Source organism: Camelus bactrianus, chromosome 1 (genome assembly GCF_048773025.1).
Source record: "Camelus bactrianus isolate YW-2024 breed Bactrian camel chromosome 1, ASM4877302v1, whole genome shotgun sequence".
Lineage (NCBI taxonomy): Eukaryota > Metazoa > Chordata > Mammalia > Artiodactyla > Camelidae > Camelus > Camelus bactrianus.
Genome location: NC_133539.1, coordinates 92,184,857 through 92,206,417, shown reverse-complemented (window position 1 = coordinate 92,206,417; position 21,561 = coordinate 92,184,857). Strand labels below are relative to the sequence as shown.

General features: G+C 39.5%; 1 long non-coding RNA gene across 1 annotated transcript; it reads right to left on the bottom strand.

Moving 5' to 3' along the window:
- Positions 1-1,752: 1,752 nt before the first annotated feature.
- LOC141578093 (uncharacterized) lies at positions 1,753-5,193 on the bottom strand. Its single transcript, XR_012507972.1, has 2 exons — positions 5,038-5,193; positions 1,753-2,658 (listed from the first exon to the last, which is right to left on the bottom strand). It is a non-coding gene; the product is annotated as an uncharacterized LOC141578093 (long non-coding RNA).
- Between the last annotated feature and the right edge of the window lie 16,368 nt (positions 5,194-21,561).

The following is a 21,561-nucleotide window of genomic DNA, read 5'->3' as shown; positions in this document are numbered from 1 at the left end:
GAGGGTCTAAAACTTTTCTCAGATTTATCAGCTATATTTCTAAAGCCTTGCATAGTTTTGAATAGAGTAGGGACGTGATAAATATTTGTTCAGTGAACAATGTAGTTCCATGACACACACAAAAAGGATTAGTACCACTGCCTTTACTAATGCCTCTGTATTGCTATAGCTTGTCCCTTTACCTGTCCTACAGTTTAACAGATTTGAACTTCCAGTATAATCGGCTTTGTTTTGGATACATAAATTCACTTTTTTAAAAAGTTGAAAATGCAGAATTCAGTTGATGATCCATTTGAAACTATGTGATATCTATAGAACAAATTAAATGTTTTTAGAGGCTATTGTCTAAGGAGATGTTTTTTCTTAAATAGAGTTTGCTAATGCAAAGGACTGGAAACTATTTCGATCACTATAGAATAGAAATATAAAGTGAGCCACAAAGGCAAACCACATTTGTAATTTTTAAACTTTCTGGTAGCCACAAAAACAGTAAAAAGAAAGGTGAAGCTAAAAAAAAATCATATGTTTTAATTAAGTCAGTATGTCCAAAACACTATCATTTCAACCTGAAAGCAATATGAAAAATCATTAATGAACTATTTTACTTTTTTTTTTTTCATACTAAATCTTGGAAATCCAGTGTGTGTTTTTGCACTTACTTCAGACTGGCTTCATTTCTCATGCTCGGTGGCCACGCTGGCTCATGGCTGCTGTACTGGGCGGTGCACATGGAGACCCAGGTGGTTGAAAGACTTGGGTAATGTTGATGAAGCAGGGAAGAAAGCAGAGAGAGAATGTGGCAGGTTTGGGCATGTGGGGAGACACTTCGATAATCCAAGATACGGTGACGGTAGGCTAGGCCGCCAGCTCATATTGCCAAAATTGTAGCTTTGCAGGTCATTATTAAGACAGGCTCTGGAAAACTGTAAAATTCAGCATTCAGCAGACGTCTTTTCCTATTCCTGCAGTCACCTTCTTTTCTTGGTAACAGACGTGCAGATCCTGGGTGCACATTTAGGGGAAGATGTGATGCAGAGTGACTAAAGTTACGCCTAGTAATTACAATAATTTTGTTCTTTTAACCACACCTAAAGCAAAGGATCTGTGAGTTTTATAGTGCATAGCCTAGGCTGTCTCCACGTCCTGGAGTTGCATTCCTCCACTTGACAGATTCAGGAAGGAGGCTGCAGAGCCCTGAGGTCATAGTCTGCAAGAACAGACAAAGCCATAAAACAGCGCAGGAAATTTTGTTCTGCACCCTGCCCAAGCTTCACTCATAGATCTTTCTTGTGCTTTTTGAGGCTGTTCTCAGGCTTTTCCACAGGGTGTGGTCCTAGTCTACTCCCCGGCCTGCCTTTCCTAAGGCTGAGATTGAGCTCATTAAAACACCTTCTGCTCCTAGGTAGACAGCTTGCGATCTAGACACACAGCTAGAAATACTTAGTTGATATAAAGCATCTTTTGGAATTACAGTTCTTCCCCTAAATTTTTCAGGTACTCCATATGACAAGCATAACTTTATTTTTCCCCATAAGATACTTATAATCCATTTGGGAGCTTATGGTCTGGTTAACACAAGTACCACACCTAGAATTCCCAAGAAATGAGAAGTCACCTGAATCCATGTGACATGGTTTCATTCTATCCCTGGCCTTACATTAAAAGCATTCGTTTTAGGCAAGTGGTAGAAAATGTTTTAAATTTTAAAGGGAAAAAATTGCAACCAAACATATGAAGACCTATGCCACTTGAGGAAAATAGAGATACTATTTATTGGGGAACCCTCAATTTTAACCTCATAAGCTCTTGATAAATTATGAAACATTAACAAGATAAGTTCAAATCTTCAAAGTAGAATGAAATCATACATCCACACAAATATTTGCTGGGTGAGGTGCCGACACAGCTGAACAAAATTTTTCCACCATCACTGTTATCACCACCTGTTACCAATACCATCACTACCACCAGCACTACCAGCACCACCACCACTGTTACCACCGCCACCAACACGCCTCTCCTTCCGCTAACCTGCTTCAGGTAGTTGGGAAAAGAACCTAGGGAAACAATGTTTCATGGGGAGTTGCCTCTGCACCAGGGCCATGTCCTCCCACAGGTTACTGGGTCATGGAGTGGTATGAATTGAAAAGTGCAGCTTTTGTGAATTCAATCCACAATCCAAACACTATCTAGCTCCTCTATAATGATGCAAAGTTATTTGCTGAGGTAGACATGAACTAGTGTAATAGAGTCTAAGAAAGCAATTAACTAGGAGGGTGAAAATACATGTCAGAGATGACTGTGGCTGAAAACCCTTGGGGAGTAATAAGACAGGAATTCTTAGGACTTAGTTCATAATGGAGAGTGTCAGAGTGTGGAGGAGTGGATGGGTAGGCAATGACTCATATTCCCCACACAGGGTATAACCTCAAAAGACTGAGGCTGCTTCTACAAAGTATATATGAAAACCAGTCTCTGAACTGCAGTCACTACTCAGGGTGGCCATTGACTCTGTGCTGGTTAATTTCTAAGACTGCTTTTGTAGCAGAATAGTGCCTTGTTCACAGCCAGTTTACAAGCGAAGCTGTTAGGAGGATGTTCTTCAACACCTGTGCTCTGGAGCAAGTTTCTTAATTCTCTGAGCCTAAGTGGCTTCATCTGCAAAATGGGGAGAAGGAAGTATAAATTAGAAAATGTGTAATTTATTACATAGGATCTTCAAAACCTATGAGGAATGATCATGATAATGAGGATCTTATTTATTAAGAGAATGCTTGTCTTTTCTCTATTAAGCTCTCTACACCCTTTGGAAATAGATACTACTATCACCCACCTTTTTACAAACAAGGAAACTAAGGCTCAGCAAGGTTAAGATCATGCAGCTTGCAGGAAGATGTCTGCTGCTCTGCTTTTCACTGTTGGGTACAAATAGATTTCTTTCTTTCTTTCTTTCTTTCTTTCTTTCTTTCTTTCTTTCTTTCTTTCTTTCTTTCTTTCTTTCTTTTTCTGGAGGTGGGGAGGTAATTTGGTTTATTTATAGGTGGGGAGGTAATTTGGTTTGTTTATTTACTTATTTTAAGGGAGGTCGTGGGGATTGAACTCAGAACCTCATGCATGCCAAGTGCACACTCTACCACTGAGCTATACCCACCCCTACAACTAGATTTAATGTGTAAACTGTATAATTTACAATGGTTTAGACATCAATGGAAGACGAAAATTATCCAAACCCCAAAATATAAATATATATATAGAAAAACTCACTAATCTGGACCAACTGGGCCATTTCAAAGAAAATGCAGCCTTATTACTTTCAAGTACCTACAGTAACCAGAAAAATGACTAACAAGTGCTGGCAGTTCAGGCTCAGATTTAGTAAATAGATGAAAATGATTAGCATATCTAAGAAGTTCTGGTCTTGCCTATACTTTGAATAGAATGTTTTATAAATGAAAGAATTGTCAAGTGTTGGAAGACAAATTATTTTCTTTGGTAAGTAAATGCTTTCTTTCAGATATTACACGATTCATTTACTTATGAAGACATTTTTTTCATAGATAGTACAAAAGTACACATCAGCTTAGTCCCTCATACATGATAAAAAAGTTAGAGATTAAAACAATACACATTGTGTTAACATTTTTAATCAGATTAACTTATTTGTCTTTTAATTCTTTAGAATATAGTGTTCTGAATAAATGTAAATTTCTAAAGTGTTTTTCAAATTTTATGGCTATTTAAACTTTATAAACAAGATTTATTCTGGTATTAATACGAATGGCATAGTATCAACTATGTCCTTTGTTATTGCAGACAGTTTCTGAGGAATGTAGTCTTTTCTCAGATGAAATATTGATGTCATTTATGAGTTCTCTTTATGGTAAAAAATGGGAAAATGGAGAAGAAAGTGTTCAGACTACAGTCTTTGACAAGCCTGGCGCTAAATCTGCCCTCGATTACAGACCTGCGACTTCCACTCACTACAGTCTACCATGGCCCAACCTGGGTGTGGAATCTTTGAGCTATTGCTGTTAATCCATAGAAAATGTTTTAATGTGATGTGCTCCCCTTAAAAGTTAACGAATTGTTGCAAAAAGAATAAAGGGATTTATTAAATATGGTGGTCCTGAACCAAGCCAAATATTTTGTGGTTTTGTGGGAAAACAGCAAAGGTAATTGGTAATGTAACAAATGAGGGTCTCGTCAAGCCCCAGCTGTTAAACACATGATGCTTACTTGGAAGGGCAAATAGCAATATTTTTCCATCCCTTGAGTACATCCTGCTCTTGAAACGCCTGCATGACGACAATGAACCAATATTGGGAGTGACATACAAAGGAGACTGGGGGACTACATTTCTTTTCTCCTGCCTAAGCAAAACTTCATCTGGGTTATATCTGTCTAGAGTTAAATTTTCCGTATCACACAAACTCTGTGTCAATATTTTAATTGCATTTGATAGGATGTTTTTCTTTATAAAAGCTGAACAAACATTTGTAATAAATTTTTTATTAGGTAGTGTCTGGTTTTTACCGCATATTTGTGTATATAACTAAATTTAATGTTCAACAAACAACTTTTAAGCATCTGCTTTATGCCCCACACTACAACCTGCCCAAGCAAAGGAAAAGAACCAGGCACTAACCTTCAAGAACTTTAAGTCTGGGTAGAGAGATAAGACATATTTATCCAGAATCTTAGATGTGCAGAGTTAGAAGGACCTCAGAGGTGATATAGTCTTGGGGTTATATATTCAAACTCTAACAGAGTTAGCATAAACAAGTGAAGTCCCCAGGCCACTTGGGCACCATGCCATGCCAGAGAGTCGCTGCCCTGTGTTAGGGAAATGTGCTTTCCTTCTTAGTGGATTTGCTGTTATGCAGAAATGTAGGTTTCTTGCCGCCTGATCAGTTGACTTTTTTTTTTTCAGAGAGGGTAGAATTCCAAGCTTTTGAAAAATTTCCCAATTTTTAAACATTGCCAACTAATTTGAGTTTTCCTAAGGCCAGATAAAAGACATCTGTGGGTCTTACTCACCCTGCAAGCTGCCATTTTGCAACCTCTGGTCTAGACTAACTCTTCCATTTTACAGATGAGGGAAGTGGCCCGTTCAAAGTCTGGAACTGTTCTCCAGGACTCCCAGTCCAAAGCTTCCACCACTTAACTACATCTTCTCTCAACAAGAAAACAATTAGATGGCTTCAAAAAGAAAAAAAAAAATTGTAGTTATTAAGCAACATGTTGAATTTTTTTTTAAATGCACAAGATAGTAGCATGAAAACATTGGGGTAAATCCTGTAGGGGAGAAGTAATAGTATGCTCATGGCAGGAAGGATTTGAGAAGGCTTTTGCAAGTGGCATTTGTGTGAGATCTTGAAGTAACTAATATGAATCAGTAGGAAGGAATAGTAAAAAGAATATAGTAGAGGGGAATAAAGAAACCACATACTAAGAATTTGCAAACAGACATGCAAGACAGCACAGAGAATGGCTTGACTTAATCAGGAAGTAGAAATCATGTCACTATCATTCATTCAACAAATATTTCTGGAGCTCTAATGGTGGGCCAGGCACTGTTCTAGGACATGCAGATACATCAGTGAACAAGAGAGCCAAGGTCTGGGTTCTTGTGGACTATTTTTCCCAGTGATACAGATAGCTAATAAACAAGTGAAAACTAATATAAAGTACTATGACTAAAGTAAGTAAGAGATGTGACAGTAGCAGCTGTGAATGCACATTAGACAGGATGGTCAGGGAGGCTTCTCTGAGGAGGAAGCAGTGGCACTGAGTCTCAGATGATGAGAGGAAGCCAGTCATGCAATGATCTGGGTAAAGAGCTTTCAAGGCAGAGGGAAAAGCTAGTTTAAAGGGCTTAGGGTAGGAAGGAATGGAAAGAAACAAGTGAGCTAAAGTAGCGTGAGCTGTGACAAGAGCAGTAGGGAACAAGGTCAGAAAGACAGGCAGACACTCATTAGGTCTTGGTGAGGAGTCTGGAGTGAAATGAGGTTTTCCACAGGGGAGCGGCATATTTGATTATAAATGCTTAGTTTCCAACAAGAAAGTAGCATAATTTGATAAGAAACGGAGGTAGATAATAGAAGTTCTTAAATGGAAGCCAACAAAATACAGTTAATTTTAGGGAAACACTGTAGAGTCCAGTGGGCAGAACAATGCTGAAAATGGTGGCTGGGCGTCTGTTGTGCCTGCTTAGTGCAGAAGCCCGGGGTGAAGGCTGTTGGACAAGCTCAGGGATAAGGGAGGATTAGGATTCAGTCAGGAGTGGTGGCAATGAAGGGAGGAAGCAAGGATCGTGAACACTCAACAGAATGGATTGATGCCAATCATAACAACCAGATGAAAAAAACTACTGTGAAGAACTCTCAAGTTTCAGAGTTGGAGGCCATTTGGGAAGTTTCCTTGGTGACTAAGATGGTAGAGAATTCTCTCAGGATAACTCTTAGGGGATGGTGAGATCTATATTATACGTAATTAGAAATGTAAAATTAAAGAGGCCTTGGGGGTGACAGGGCAGGGCAGGAGAGAGGTTTGGAACTACTCTTTGTATGAATAGAAATTGAGGCTAACAGAGAAGCAGAACTCCCAGAAGGTAATGTAAAGAATAGAAACAGGTCAAAAAACTCAACCCTGGGTTGAGGCAGTGGTAGAGTGCAAGCTTGGCATGCACAAAGTCCTGGATTCAATCCCCAATACCTCCATTAAAATCAATCAATCCAATTACCTGCCCTCCAAAAAGTAAATTAAAAATGATTAAAAAGAATTCAACCCTGATTATATCCATAGTAAGGCTGAGAGTATAGTGTAACTGGAAGTTTGTTCTGTTTTTGTTTTTGTTTTTTTAGTTGATCTGTTCAATCAAAAAAAACCCATAAACCCCATTTGTTAACTAGGGTTTGGGAAAAAATAGCTTTATAGAAGCAGGCAGCTACTCTTATCAATGTAATAAACACTAATATGTTTTACTATAGAGAAGTGTTATTTGAAGCAAAATTGATAATAATATAAAATTTAGACTTGGATAGCTTCTCATTTTCACTTATTAGTAATGATTATTTAATATCTGAATGGAAACCAGTTTTTCTAGAATCTTCAGCCTCTCTATACATTCTAGGAAGGCTGCTAGTCCTGAACTTGAAAGCTCTGAGTTTAAAGACAAAACAAACTAAAATTTCAGGCAGACTTTTAAACCAATTCTTTACCCTTAACATAGAAAAGAACTAATTTTATCTTTCAAGAAAAAAATTTTTAAAAAAAATTCTAAAAGATTTCCTTCAATTATTTAAAAGGATGCTTCAAAGTCTCATTGGTTTGATTTTGAGGAAAATCACTATTGTTTTTATAAACATTAACACGTTCATCAGTGCTCATCATGAAGAATTCAAACAATGTACACAGTACAAATATGAACATGAAAAAAATTATCTCACTTTCCACTACTTCATAATAATATCATCATTATTATGAGCAGGAAAACATTATCTGGATACTTATACACAGATGGAAGGATAGATTTGAAGGGTAGAAAAGGAGCAGGGAGATAAATACCTCTATTCAAATTAGGGTCTGTGTTGCTATTTTTAATAAAATATATTACATTTAATTATATCTAAATTTCAGTGGAAGAAAAGGGAACAAAAGACAAAAATAGAAGGGAAAAACGATGAAACCAATTGTCAGAAAACACCAGAAGCCATTGGACTTTGGCCTCTAGTGCTGGGCTACTGAATAGTAGATATACTGATCTTTGTGATTTAGTAGATGTTTATAAGCTCTGTTTATGTTATGTTAAGGTACATGTTTAACACTTCACCTTGATGTATTATCCTTATTAACCTTCCATGTTTAATCCGACTCCATTATAACATACGAGAGAGCTTTCTATCATGAGAACATATTTTCCATTGACATATGCTAAAAACTAACAAAAATAATGGAGGACAGACAATTCTCCACATGGTTCTGATCTGCATGAACTTCAGGTACCACATTTTAATGAAATACCACCAGGCCCCCCAATAGCAGAGTTCAAATTTTTGTTAGCATGCTGTATATAGTATATTAACTGTGAGTAACTGCATAAAGCACACACTTAGCTCCTAGCACGTGAGTGCACCAATCACTATGTAAATAACAGATGTGCATCATGATCCATGACAAATCACGTCACTTCCTCCAGTCTGTATGGTCACCTCGCATCTGTTCTTCAGCTCTCCCAGGTCTGTTTGCTGTCACACAGATAGCAAAGTGTGCAGTTGTGCTGCCTCCCTGTCTCCCAGCAGTAAATCTCTGTGACATTTTACAGAAACAGTTAATCAAGAATGAACTGACCAACAAAGGCAAAAGTGCAGCAAAGTACAAAAAAGATAATGCTGGAAAAGGAATCTGAGTCCAGTGTGAATACAGTTAAAGAAATAGTAGACCGTGGCAATGTGGGCACTGCTGCAGTGCGAGCCCCCCTAGATGTGCTCAGTGCAGGCAAACCAATGACATTAATGAGGAAAGTGGTTGTGATGATAAGGATGATGATGTCCCAGAGGAAGTGACTCCAGGGAAATGCTTCATATTAAAGAAACTCTTGGGAGATATTTCATGACACTGAACATGCAAAGGATTAAATGCTGGAAGTTGATCCAGACTTAGGAAGACATCTGACAACTTTGCCAAAGCACAGAACAGATGTAGAGTAAGTTATATGATAAGACGTCAAGTACTGTGGAAACTACTCTTGATATGTTTTTTTACAAGGAAGTAAAATACTTTAATACTCAATGTGCCTGAAGTTTTAAAACTATAGTTTACTGAATGCCAGTGTTTACTATTTTTTTCCTTTCCCTATACATTTATAAATGGCCTTAAGAGGCTTTTTAATATTTTCATTAAAAATTTTGTAGGTCTTGGCATAATCATAGTATTTCCTATTGATTATGAAGCTTACTTTGCACGGCTTCAGCTTGCGTAGTCCTTTTTACTGTCCCACACTCCCATGCAAAGTGAGATCTGTCTGTACTTAATTATGTCACACAAACTAGCACTTAAATATATTTTTCCCCATTTTGTGTAACTAGATCTTAAACTGCTTAGTTGCAGAAATAAGGCAAACCCTCTTAATTCTACATTGTCTACTCCACCTAGCCTAGCGCTGAATATTTAGTAAATGCTTAAATAGCACTTATGGGTTTACTAAGTAGGTATTCTTCTGTTGAATGATAGGTATTTTATAAAATGTGACACCATAATAATAAATACTATTCCTTTCGTTAGAGTGTAAGATTTACCCATTTTATTTTCTACTGTTAGGGCAACAAAGTATGGCTCCCAGGTTGTGTCCTCCTAGCTCCGGGGTATGCTGTTCCTTTGGGTGACAATGCAAATGGTGACCTTAGGTCTGCTTTGTACACAATCTATATAATCCCACAGGCAGCCCTGATGCCCACCCCTAATACCTAGGACAACACCTATCATGCCAAAGGCACATGGTAAATATTTATCAAGGGAATTTAATTAATAATAATTACTAGGGCTGTGCACTGCACATTACTTTTTGCCAGATGCATATAAAGCATTATCTCATCTTATCCTTACCATTATCCAACGGTCCCCATGTTATACATGAGAAAAGCTTGGCTTAGAGAGATTATGTGACTCACCCAGCAAGGGTCTGCTAGAACTAGAATTGGTAAATAGGGCTATTTGAGTCTAATTCCTGTACACTGATAACAAACTGACATTTGTGACATCAAATGATGTGCAAATGGCTTAGAGAGAAAGAAATGATGCAATTAAAAATCTCTTCAAATGCATTTCCTTTTATCACAGGCCTATTTTGACAAGGGGGATACTTCTCATCAAATTTATCTTTGCATAATTTTCCATTTATAATTTCCCTGATGACATTCCTCTTTTAAAAACCAATTTTTAAAAAGAAGCACAAAAAAATGTATTTCCTGTAATACTAGCTTAAGGCAGAAATGATTATTTAGAACGGTCTCTACATTTATAAGCCACTTTATGAAGTTCTCTCAGTATATAAAAGAGAGTGTGCATGTGTCTGTAACCCCTCTTACATTTAAAAAAGTTCATGTTTTAAAAAATCACTTGGTTTTCTGCCTTGGTATTTCCCTCTACAAACACTTCACAGGTACTTCTTGCCTAACAAACTATTGATTGCAGGAGGAGATGTATCACTATAGCCCCGTACACTATGTAAGTTTCTATTAATTTCTTACTCTAGTGGCAGCACCTCAGATCAGTGACAGCAGGCTCTTCATGGGAAGGGTCGGGTGCATGAAGCCTGCAGAGGCCATCATGGGCCATCAGAGGCTGTGAGGTACCTGGGCAAACCCACTGTGGGCGGAGGGCTGGAATCACTGTCAGCTCGGCAAATGCCCCTGCTTCAAACTTGTTTTGTTCCTCTTTGTATGTAATAGAACATTCTTTTGACTACTCTTCTTCCTAGTGATTATGTGTATATAAGCTATTCGGTGGGAAGAGTTAGTGCAACTCCACTGTTGATGGGAATATGGCTTACTATCTAATCTCTCTCTATCTCCTTCTCTCAGTGTCCCTGTCGCTCTCTGATGCTCTTGTTCTCTCTCCCTGACTGCATACCCCCTGCCACCTCATCTCTTTTCTCTCCCCAGGAATCTATGCTAAAACTGTTCTTTAAAATCAGGGTTTTGTTCATGGATATTTGTTCTACTTTTAGACTTCTTACCGTGTGCTTACGATGCCCTTTCCTAGTTGATCACTTTGCTTCCCTTCAAATCTTCAGTTGTCCTCCTTTCTCTTTAAATCAGAAGATCTCTTGCCTTCAATTGCATTTAGTAAATGCTCAGTTAAGGTGGCATCTTGGCATGTGTTCAGGATTTGAAACAAATTGTTCTATCAATAGTGATCACTTAGTGGGGCTCTTCCATTAACATTCTCTCTCTCAGATATCTCACTCTCCTTGGAACTTAAACTATATCCCCTCTGTGCAGATTCAGTTGTTCAACAAATCTTTATTGAGCAATAACTATGTGGCAGGCCTCTAGATATGGTGGTGAATAGAACAAATAATTTCTTACCTTCATTAAGCCTAGATTTTAGTGGGGAGAACATTAAACAAAACAGTAAACAAATGTATAAGCAATATAAATTTTGCTAGGTAAGTGCTATCATAGGGGAGGAAAAACTTTCCCTCTACTCTGTTACGATCTGTAGTTAAGACCTGCAAATTAAGCTGACAAATGACAGATTAAGTACGAGAAAAGCATTCATGTTTTATCTGATGTTAATATTTTCACATGGCATGGGGGGGCTTCATAGGAAAGAGGTGAGAACCCTAAAGAAGCGGTTAGATTTGGAAGCATATATACCATTTTAACAAAGGGTGATAAATTGTGGAGAAGTAACTAGACAAAGGAAAGGGGTTGAACTTCTAGGGGTGGTAAATTGTGAGAAAGTGACTAAGAAATATGTGGGGATACCTAATGGAAGGCAAGGGTAATTTTACTAAGATTTGTTTGTGCAGATTCATCTTGGCATCAAATCCCCATCTCCAGAGATAAAAGTGTTTTGTTCTTCCTGGTACCAGGAGGGCATCTTTCTCACAGGAAATTTATTCCCTGCTTTAAGGCAAAAAGGGAGAAGAGCAGAGAGCCCTTCCTGCACCTGCTGTTTTTTAATTGCCTTCAGCTCAAAATAGTCTATATGCCAAAACAGTGTATTTGGAGGTGCATGTCCTGATCCCCTCACTGTGAAGGCAATAAATGGATACGATGATGGGGTTCACTGCTTTAAATAGGGTGATTAGGGAAGGTTTTCCTTAGGAAGTGATATTTGCTCTGAGAGCTGAAAGCTGGTACCTTGGACAGTCAATTCAAGATGGCAAGAAAGAAGTCTTCAGGTAGAGGGAACAGCACTGGTACCCTGTGGCAGCAGTGAGCCACGGCGGCTGTCCTGCTGAAGAACAGAAAGAAGGCCAGAGGCGCTGAGAAGAGGTGAGTACGGGGGAGTGTGGAGAAGGGTAGGTGAAGGAATCATCAAGGGCCGGATCCCATGAGGCATTTGTGGGCCATGGGAAGAAATACGGATTTTATTTTCATTGCAGTAGGGAACCACTGGAGGCCTTAAACTGGAGAGTGGCATAAGCCAGTGTACTTTTAAAAGCTTACTCAGAATATGTGTAGACAAGAGATTTTGGAGGTGGGATGGTAAATACAGGAAGTCTAGTTGGGAGGTGAATGCAGCAATCCAGGTGAGAGGGTGATGGCTTGGACTAGGTGGCAGCAACAGTGATGAAAGAAGTGTACAGATTTAGAATACAGTCTAGAAGTAGAACTACCAGGACGTGCTGATGAAGTAGACAAATATGGGAGAAAGGGGAAAGAAAGGAGTGAAAAATGGCTCTTAGGATTTTGGCTTGACCACTGTGGTGTGTTTACTGATGGGGAGGACCAGGGGAGGAAGAGGTTGGGGATGAGGAATGAAGAGTTCTGTTTGTGCATGTTCAGGGCAAGGTGCTTATTAAACACCCCAGGGGCCTGTGTAGAGCTTGTAGTTCACAGGAGGTTGGCATCTCTCCTAAGTTTGGAGGAAAGTTTAAAGAGCAAATAGTTTAAGAGAAATAACAATACATCTATCTTGAAATTAGAATTATATCTTCATTTATTAATGTTTGGGTCAACTGCCTCATTTTGGAAATCAAATGACTGGTGACAGCAGGTTGATATAAGAGGAGGACTCTTGACATTTGCTGTCAAATCAATTTAGATAGTATTTTTCAGAGCAGGATTCTTACAGTGTGCAGCTGGGGATGTTCCAAACAATTACCCAGTGGATTCTGAAGTTTGACTGGATTTAAACCCCAACTCCATTGCTTACTAACTTTATGATTGTGGCAAGTTATTTAAATTTCCTTAGCACTGTTATCTTGAGTGTAGATGGAGATAATAATGACCTCACGGTGTGGATTTCATCAGTGGCCTCTCTAGTCTTATAAGGACATTATGTAAAGGGAGACATGAGATCAGTGAAAGTTATATTTGTCTATGGTTCCCAAAGCTGACCTAGATCTGAGCTGGATTGGCCCAAGGTGCTCACTAAAGCACTACAGAGAGACCTGAACCCTTCCTTTCCATCGCTTCCTCCACTCAGAGATGTGCTATGAAGATAGTGAGGCCTGCTGGCAACCTGGAGTGGATGATCCTTTAACAAGCTCAGAGGAGGCTGGGGAATTAGATCTGAGTCTTAGCCTGGGGCTATTAAGACTTGCCTTGAGAAAGGGACACATGTTTGTTGTCCAAAATGTTGCCCCTAACTCAGTGGTTCTCAAATCTAAGTGCAAATCAGAATTCTCTGGAGGGCTTGTTAAAGCACAGATGGCTGCGCCCTGCTCCCAGAATCTTAAATTCAGTAGGTGTTGGATGAGGCCCAAGAATTTGCATTCCAACACATTTCCAGGTGATGCTGATGCTCTGAGAAGCACACTTGGAGCGAACCACTGCCCTCCTGCATCCCAGAGACCTAGGCGGTATGTGCGACTATGACCTCATACTCTGTACCTGGTACAGGCAGGAGTTATCCATAGCAGCAACAATGTTAACAATGCATACAACAGTGAGGATCGCGTACAAAAGTCCTCAACCTATGGTGGAAGTCCAACTCTAAACACAACTCTCAGCTCCAGAGAGAAAACAAGAATTCTGGTTTTCGAGATCAATTGGATCTGAAACCCAGATGAAATGAAGAATATAGGAAAGTCGAAAACTGGCCCCAAAAGCACCTCCCCAGTGAGCTGTACACCAATCCAGGGCCTGGGACCCCTGCATCCTCCATAGTTTGTGTCTAACCATAGGACTTGGGTCCAGGCAGTAGGCTTGAACTGAACTGCTACAGCTTCCATGCTCTCTCTAAAATGGTACCCTTCCTAATGGAGATTTGTGTGGGATTCCTTAAGAATTCCATCTAGGGCTTTCAATTATACCACAGGCAGTCAAACGTGGCCCAGAGGAAAGAAAAGGCTTGGAGTTTCTCTTAGTCCTATCCCTAAAGTATTGTATCTCATTTCTACTCTACAGACAATTAAGCATTCTGCACTTTAGTGCATCCTGAATTGTGTCCTTTTCCCCTCCTCAGATCTCCTGAAGGAAAGTCATTGTGCAGGTTTGTTCCATTTGGTTTCTTCGATCCTGGATCTTCCCGTCAGAGCCTGAATTGTTCCCTTTGGAGGTTTTCTCAATGTCTGACCGGCACCTAAATCTCCTGTCTCGTTGTACCTCAATCTCCTTGACTTTTATTTCCCCTCCCAAACATCCCTATTACTGCTCTCTCTCCCTTCTGTAATGAATGGTTTTATCAGTCAGGTCAAGTTAAATTAGGCAGCAGTAACACATGACCCTGCTATTTGAGTGGTTTATAACAACGGAAGTTGTTTTCTGGATGTATTTTAATTTCCAAATCATGTTCTGTTCCATGTCATCTTTATTTCAGGACTTGGACTGAACGAGTTATCCCTACCTGTGACACACTGGTCATTTTACAACAGAGAGAAAAGCAATGGTAGACCCACATAATGGCTTTAAAGCTCTGCTAGAAGTGTCATGTGTCCCTTCTACTCACATTTCATTAGTCAAAGCAAGTCAGAAAGCCAAACCTAATATTGGTGTGTGGAAAGTATAATCTTCTCTTAGGATAATCCCTCCCATAATATAATCCTCCTCTGTTGGGAGGGGCTGGTAGGGTGGAGCTGGACCTGTGTTTGTTTTTGCAAACTGATACAAATTAAATTCTAACTTTATGGGCCTCTAGGAGACCCAAGTTAGCAGTGATCTGCTCCACCCTTCTTTCCTTCTGACTTTTGCAGCCTCCCTGTTTTCACTGGCCATTCTCCTCACTCCCTTCCTGTCATTTAAGCCATAATCAGCTTCTTTGGACTTTACAAATGGTCTTAAACCATCTTTGGTCAATAAAGGGAAGAAAGAAGTAAAACGGGGAGAAAGAAGAAAAGAAGCTACTTTAAGAACCTTAAGGCAATGTACTTACACAGATTTGAACAAAACTATGCTCCACAGGAAAATGTCATCCGTCCTGTGTGGCACAGACTAAGGACATTACCAGTTGTCAGTGGCCATTTTCAGTCACTGGTCATATTCGCTGTGCTGGTACATTGACTTGGGGGTATTTTATGAATGCTCTTGACTCCTTTTTGTCCAGGAAGTACAAAGGCTGTGAGATTGTTGGAAGAGCTGGTAAGAAGACACATATGGCTGTGATGGAAACAAAAGTAGGGAGAATAAACATTTCAAATGAGGAGAAAATGATGAGAGTTGCATGTGTGTAAGGGATGAGTTGTATCCCAGAAGGAATAGTTCTGAAGGACAAAGAGAATCAGACAGCAATTGAAGAGCTGGGCTTTTGCAATCAAGAGTAATCAGCTAGAGATGAGGCAAAGTGATTAACAAAATGGAAAGCCCGGCCCACGGACATGATCAGAATCAACACAGATGTCCTTTAGCCTGTGTTAATTCAGGAGAAGGCCAGGAGTTTGTCTGAGAACTTAAAGGCCAAGTATGTTTGTGGTAGACCAAGGCCGCGCCTGCCTGCAAAGTAAGTGGAAAACTCCTACACTCTGCCGCCCAGGTGTAGATAAGGAGACTGCCCCAGGCTGGGCATGGCAAGCATTTCAAGGTCTGGAATCTGGGCGTTAGCCTGAATGAAGCAGCTTACAGAGTAACTATGTTTTTGCCTTATATGGTAGCATAAGTTGTTTCTGGTTGCTAATGTGTCTGGAGGTATAAAAGATAGTGAGACCACACTTCTGGACTCCCCTGACCTCCCTGACATCTCACTCCCTCCAGGCTGCCAAGACCACCAAATTTATGACATCTCTGTGAAAAACAAAGGAGCCACAGACAGCTGCATCTGCCTTACCTCATGTCTATCCTCTGCACAGCTTACATGCTGCTCTGGAAGTAAATCAAAGTGCAGCATCTTTGAACTGAACTCAAAATGTCATTCTTGCCCATTCTCTCACCTAGACCAGACTCCATGTTCTGACTCCGCATAGGGTGAAAGTACTGCTGACAAAGCTCCTGTTAAACCCACAAGTGGTCCATTAGTTCATGGCCGGGCCCCATGTGCACTGTCAGATGAGCAGCAAGTGTAGATATTATATCTGTAGAGGTCAAGGGATTCCTGGCTCAAGAGATTTTCGAGGATCTATTCTGGTGGAGAAAATGCCCAATAGTGTACATGTGTTAGTACACAGGGGACAAGTGCATCTGATTGAAAAGTTTTGAGAACTTTAGGTAGAAATATGCTCATTTATTATAAGCTTAAACTCTTCTTAGTCACATTAGACAGTGGCAGTGGGGCCCAAATCCCACCTGCTTGGCCTCTCCCTTTCCCTCTGAAAGTCTCTCCCCAGACATCTTCACAAACCCCAGAGCTCCTTACAACACAGTGTGAACAGTACTGCCCTACCTTACACAGAATCTGTAAGCTATACTCTAAACTGGGACATTTTTGAGCATGAAAGGGAGCACTACTGGTAATGATGCTGGACAACAGAGATAACCTGGGGCCATCCTGAGAAAACTGGGATTATAGTCATCCTGTAGGTATCCTAATCCCAGTATTTGCCTGCCGAGGCTCCTTCCAACGGGATCCTGTTCTGTCCACAGCCCCTGTTGGAGAGGCAGCCCCAGCCTCATCAGGCTGACCGTGAGCCACAAGACTGAATTTGAGTCAAGCATGTGACCTAAGGCTGGTAAATAACCCTGGGCTAGTGACTCTGGGAGACCTTGATGAGGCTTGGTTGAATAGGACCAGCCTGGTCAATTGGATTCTCCGTTTCATAAATCTGAAATACTGACCAAAACAAGCTGGGGGCGGGGGTAATAATTCTATTTTTTCTGCTTCTATATTGTTAACATGTGGAACAAGTACTGCCATTGTCAGTAAGTCACATCTGTCATTACACTGCAACAATTCTCAGCTGCTAGGGAGTGGGGAGGGGAAGTAGCCACATAAAAATCCCCAGCCAACGTCTGCTAAAACCACAAATGTGCACACCTTTGACCCAGTAATTCCAACTCTAGAAATTTATCTGACAGATATCCTTGCACATTTTCAAAATGATACATGTAGAGGCTATTGTGGTAATGTTACTAGCAAAAGACTTGCCCCCCCCAAAACTATGGGGAGTATAGATATTAATATGATAATTTATAGTTGTACAACAATGTGAATACAGTTAACACTACTGAACTGTACATTTAAAAATGGTTAGGATGGCAAATTTTATGTTATGTGGTTTTTTATCACAATTAGAAAAAAAGGTGATAATAAAACAAAAATTTAGCCTACTTAGAGTATTTTACCCATAAATGATGCTCAACAAATGTTTGATAAATGAAATAAAACTGGCAGAAGAGAGAATGAAAATAAACACAAAACAGAGTAAAATATTTGCTACTATAAAAAGAAAATCCAACTGCTGAGGGAGAATGGAGGAAGGACCCATGAATTCTGACGGGGAGGATCACAGACATGCACATTGTGACAGAGGGGAACAAAATGAAGGTTTTTGATCTTTTAGCCCTTGGATCCATGGGCTCTGTGGCTTGATTCTTTTTCTGGCTAGGTGACTTAATTTCTCATTGCCTCCTTACTATCCACCTTTCAAGGCTACTATCCATTGTAAATGAGATAATTCAAATAAAGCATCTAGCAAGATGTGTCCTTTACGTATGTTGGACCCCTAGTGAGATTCAGTGAGATTCTTGAAGGATGGGTAGAAATTGACAATCTGAAAAAAGTCTAAGAAAAAGGTATTTCAACCCAAAGGAATATTACAATTGGGTGAGTCAAGCAAGAGAAGCCTTGGGATTTTCATAAAAAACATTCAGGGGACTTAAATAACACTTGAATCTGGTTAAATGCCAGTGTGAAGATCTGGGTCTCCTCTTTCCTTTCTCTTTTTTTTTTTCCTATGGATTTGCTTCTTTCGATTTTGTATAGTTTTTCTTTAATCTTCCTCCTCCTTTCCTTCCTCCTCCTTTTTCCCCCTTCCTGTCCTCCCTCCCTGCCTCCTTCCCTCCCTTCCTCCTTTCCTTTCTTAACGTCAGAAGATAGATTATATTCTGAAGACTATCATTATTTTCTCAGGTAATTTCAAGACTACTTAAGACCTGGAAGAAACATGCTTTCAAATAAAACAGGGAGGACAGAGTTATTTGCCCTACTGAGATATCATTAACAAAAGAATAATGATAACATCTGCTGTGTTCTGAGTACCTGTTAGGTGTTTTGCATGAAATATAATTTCTCACAACAGGTAGATATTAGCTCCATTTTACAGATAAGAATAATCAACCCTGGCAAGGTTAAGTGCTTAGACTTACTGGAGCCAGGATTTGAGCCCAAGTCTCAGTTTAAAGACCAAGGTCTTTCCTGCGTACTATCTTCCCTCGCCAAACTCCTTAATTTTCTCTGGTCTCCTGTCTCTAGCCTTCTAATAATGCTTGTAGTCTTTAGTTCTGGAAGTTAGTCAGGTTTAACAGGAAAAAATGATTGAGATAGTTCATCTATATAAGCCAGAAAAATGACAATAGTACTGCTATCTCTTTGTTGGTTCTGGGAATGGAATTTTATTTAATAGATGCCAAAGTAATTAAGCTTATTAAAGCATATGAAAGACACAGGAATGCCTTTGATTCCACCAGATTCTCATAATGATTAACACTGAATCAGTGAATTCCCCTCCCCAAACTGTATTGTTTTTAACGCCCAAGGTCATACAGCTGAGCTCTTTCTGTTATTTCTTCTGCTTAAGGCTACTTACGCAGTGAGCAGAATTACTACATGCATGCACAAAAAGATGGAGTGTCCTCCACACTCAGGAGAAAAAGGTATTATTTTGAGGCTTTAACAACTATTGTATATATTTTATTCACTTGCTCTCTTAGTGACTTACAGCAATTGTCAAGAAGACTGTATGTATGCTTTTAGGCTGGTGGCCTGCTTTAAATGCTGTATGTATCCTGTAATATTTCAAATACGGTTTGTAAGACTCAATGGTTTTTAAATTGAATTGTGAACAAAGTCTGAATACAACTATAATGGAACAACTTACTGGGAAGTTTCTTTGCTTATAAGAAAAATGGTTCAAATATGACAGTGTAAAAAATATGATAGTGTACAATTGCTTAACTACTCATTGTTTTTATTTTTTTTATGAAATGCTTCTCTCTGGCCGATGTTGTTCTGATGTAACTTTACCATTGTTGTAAACACACAAACAGACACATACCCCTACTTCTTACTACATTTCTAAGACAATTTTTTTCCCCCGGGGAAGGTAAGAGTTAAATGTTGAAAGAGGGGGAAATTTATGGACTCTTTGCTAGAATTATAGAATATTTGTTGTGGAAATGGCTTTGGAGAATAATTGTCTAAAACTTTCAATTTACAGATAATGAAAATGAGACCTCAGGAGGCAAAGTTACATACCCAACATCACACAGCTAGATGGTCACACAGGCAGGACTGGAATCCATTTCTTCTGACTTGCAGGTTGAGACTTGGTAGCTTGATAGAGAGAGTCAGGCTTAAAACAGTCTGTGTTAAAGGTGCCACTTTGAAACCAGGTTCCCTTGCTCCTGGGGACCTTCTGCTCCCTCCTGTTTCCTTATCAGTACTTTTGGTTGAAATTTATAGCCCAGACTCTTTCTGTGCCTTTCACCTGCCTTCAGTCTTTCTCTTCTCCTTCCTCAACTCCACTCCAGTTATTATGTATACTGTTGCTTCCTCCTGGCAGGAAAGTATTTTACAAAATTCAGAGGGAGTCATTGAGAGAGGCACTGTCTAATGCAAAAGACTAATGATAAAAATGTAGACAGCAATGGGAGAGAGGGTTTTATTTTTAGTTACATTAATTAGTAAATAAGTAATTAACATTGTTTGGAAGAGGTGAGAGCTCAGTTGGTAGACTGGTTTTCAGCCTTTAAATAATAACCATCCAGTCCATTATCAATCGCTAATCATACAACCACCTTTGTATAAATTCAAGCTTAAAATCCAGAGTAAAAATGAGAACTATTATTTAAAAGACTGCCCTTTAAGCCTGTAAAACAACTCACATGTTTATAGATCCTTACAGTTTACAAAGCACATATACGTCCATTTTCCTCTCTGGGCCTCAACAAACCAGGTGAACTCAGTAAGGCAATCTGTGTTGTTATATAGAGGAAGAAACAGAGGGTCAAAGTTAGAGAGATTTACCCAGGGTAGGCTCAAACCTAGGTCCTCTAAATCTATAAATCTTTACCACTCTGCCTCCCCAAAAGCTCAACTGCAAACCTTCCCAGTTTCAGAAACTGAGGCAATTGGGCCAAATCTGCTTAGAAGGTTTGATGGTGGATTTTATGCACCATCTGCAACAGGTCCAGGCTACTGTGCAAGTTGCTCTGCTTCTCGGCCACACGATCCCTGAAGGTTATACTGATACTATTTTAAGACACTCTTTCCTGGATGCTGAGGCAGGTGGGGTCAGAATGAGAAGCACAGGAATGCATGCTGGAGAGAACGTGGCTGGTTTGGGATGGTTCAAATATGACAGAACACACTTGCTTACTTACTCTTATTTTTATGAAATGCCTCTCTCTTGCATGCATACAGAGATTTTATTAATGAGAAAGCTGGTATCTGACAGTGAGCGTCCTCATTTAAAATCCCAGTATGAGACTTGTCTCCCCAGGCACAAGACCTGAGAAGGCCTACTTCTGCCCTGTTCATCGTTGGGCCTGGAAGACCAAGAAGAACAAACATTTCCTTTAGGCAGCTCAGTCCTAAGGAAGGAGGAGGGGTGGCGCTGGGCTCCTCACGAGCTGTTCCTCTTTCCAAATTCAGGTGTCTTCGAGAGGAATCAAGATTATTACATTAATGGAGCTCCCTCTCCATGGAAGGAGATGTCAGGAGTGGGAAGTTATGTTCCACCTTATTACAAGGTAGCGAGGACTTCACGACTTAATGTAGGTGAAAAACTTAGGGCCTGGTCCAGAGTCGGTACTCGATTAATGGAAGCTCTTTTAATTAGAAATCCACATATTCATTTCACGTTTCAGCTCCTCCATTAACTGTAGGATTCAGGGCAAGAAACCATATCTCTCTGGTTCACTGCTGAGTGCCCAGAACCAAGACTGGTGCCTTGCATAGCACCTGTAATAATAATAATAATAATAATAATAATAATAATAATAATAATAATAATAATAATAATAAAAAAAATAAAAAATAAATTACCCTTTCTGAATTTGTTTCCTCATCCATAAAAGGAGGAATTTGATCTTTTTTAATATTAGATTATCAACTGTATTTTCATATGCTAGCAATGAAAAATCCAAAAATGAAATTAAGAAAATGATTCAATTTACAATAGCATCACAGAGAATAAAATACTTAGGAATACATTAACAAAAGAAATATAAGACTTGTACATTGAAATCTATAAAACATGAGAAAATTAAAGAAGATCTAAATAAATGGAGAGATACTCCA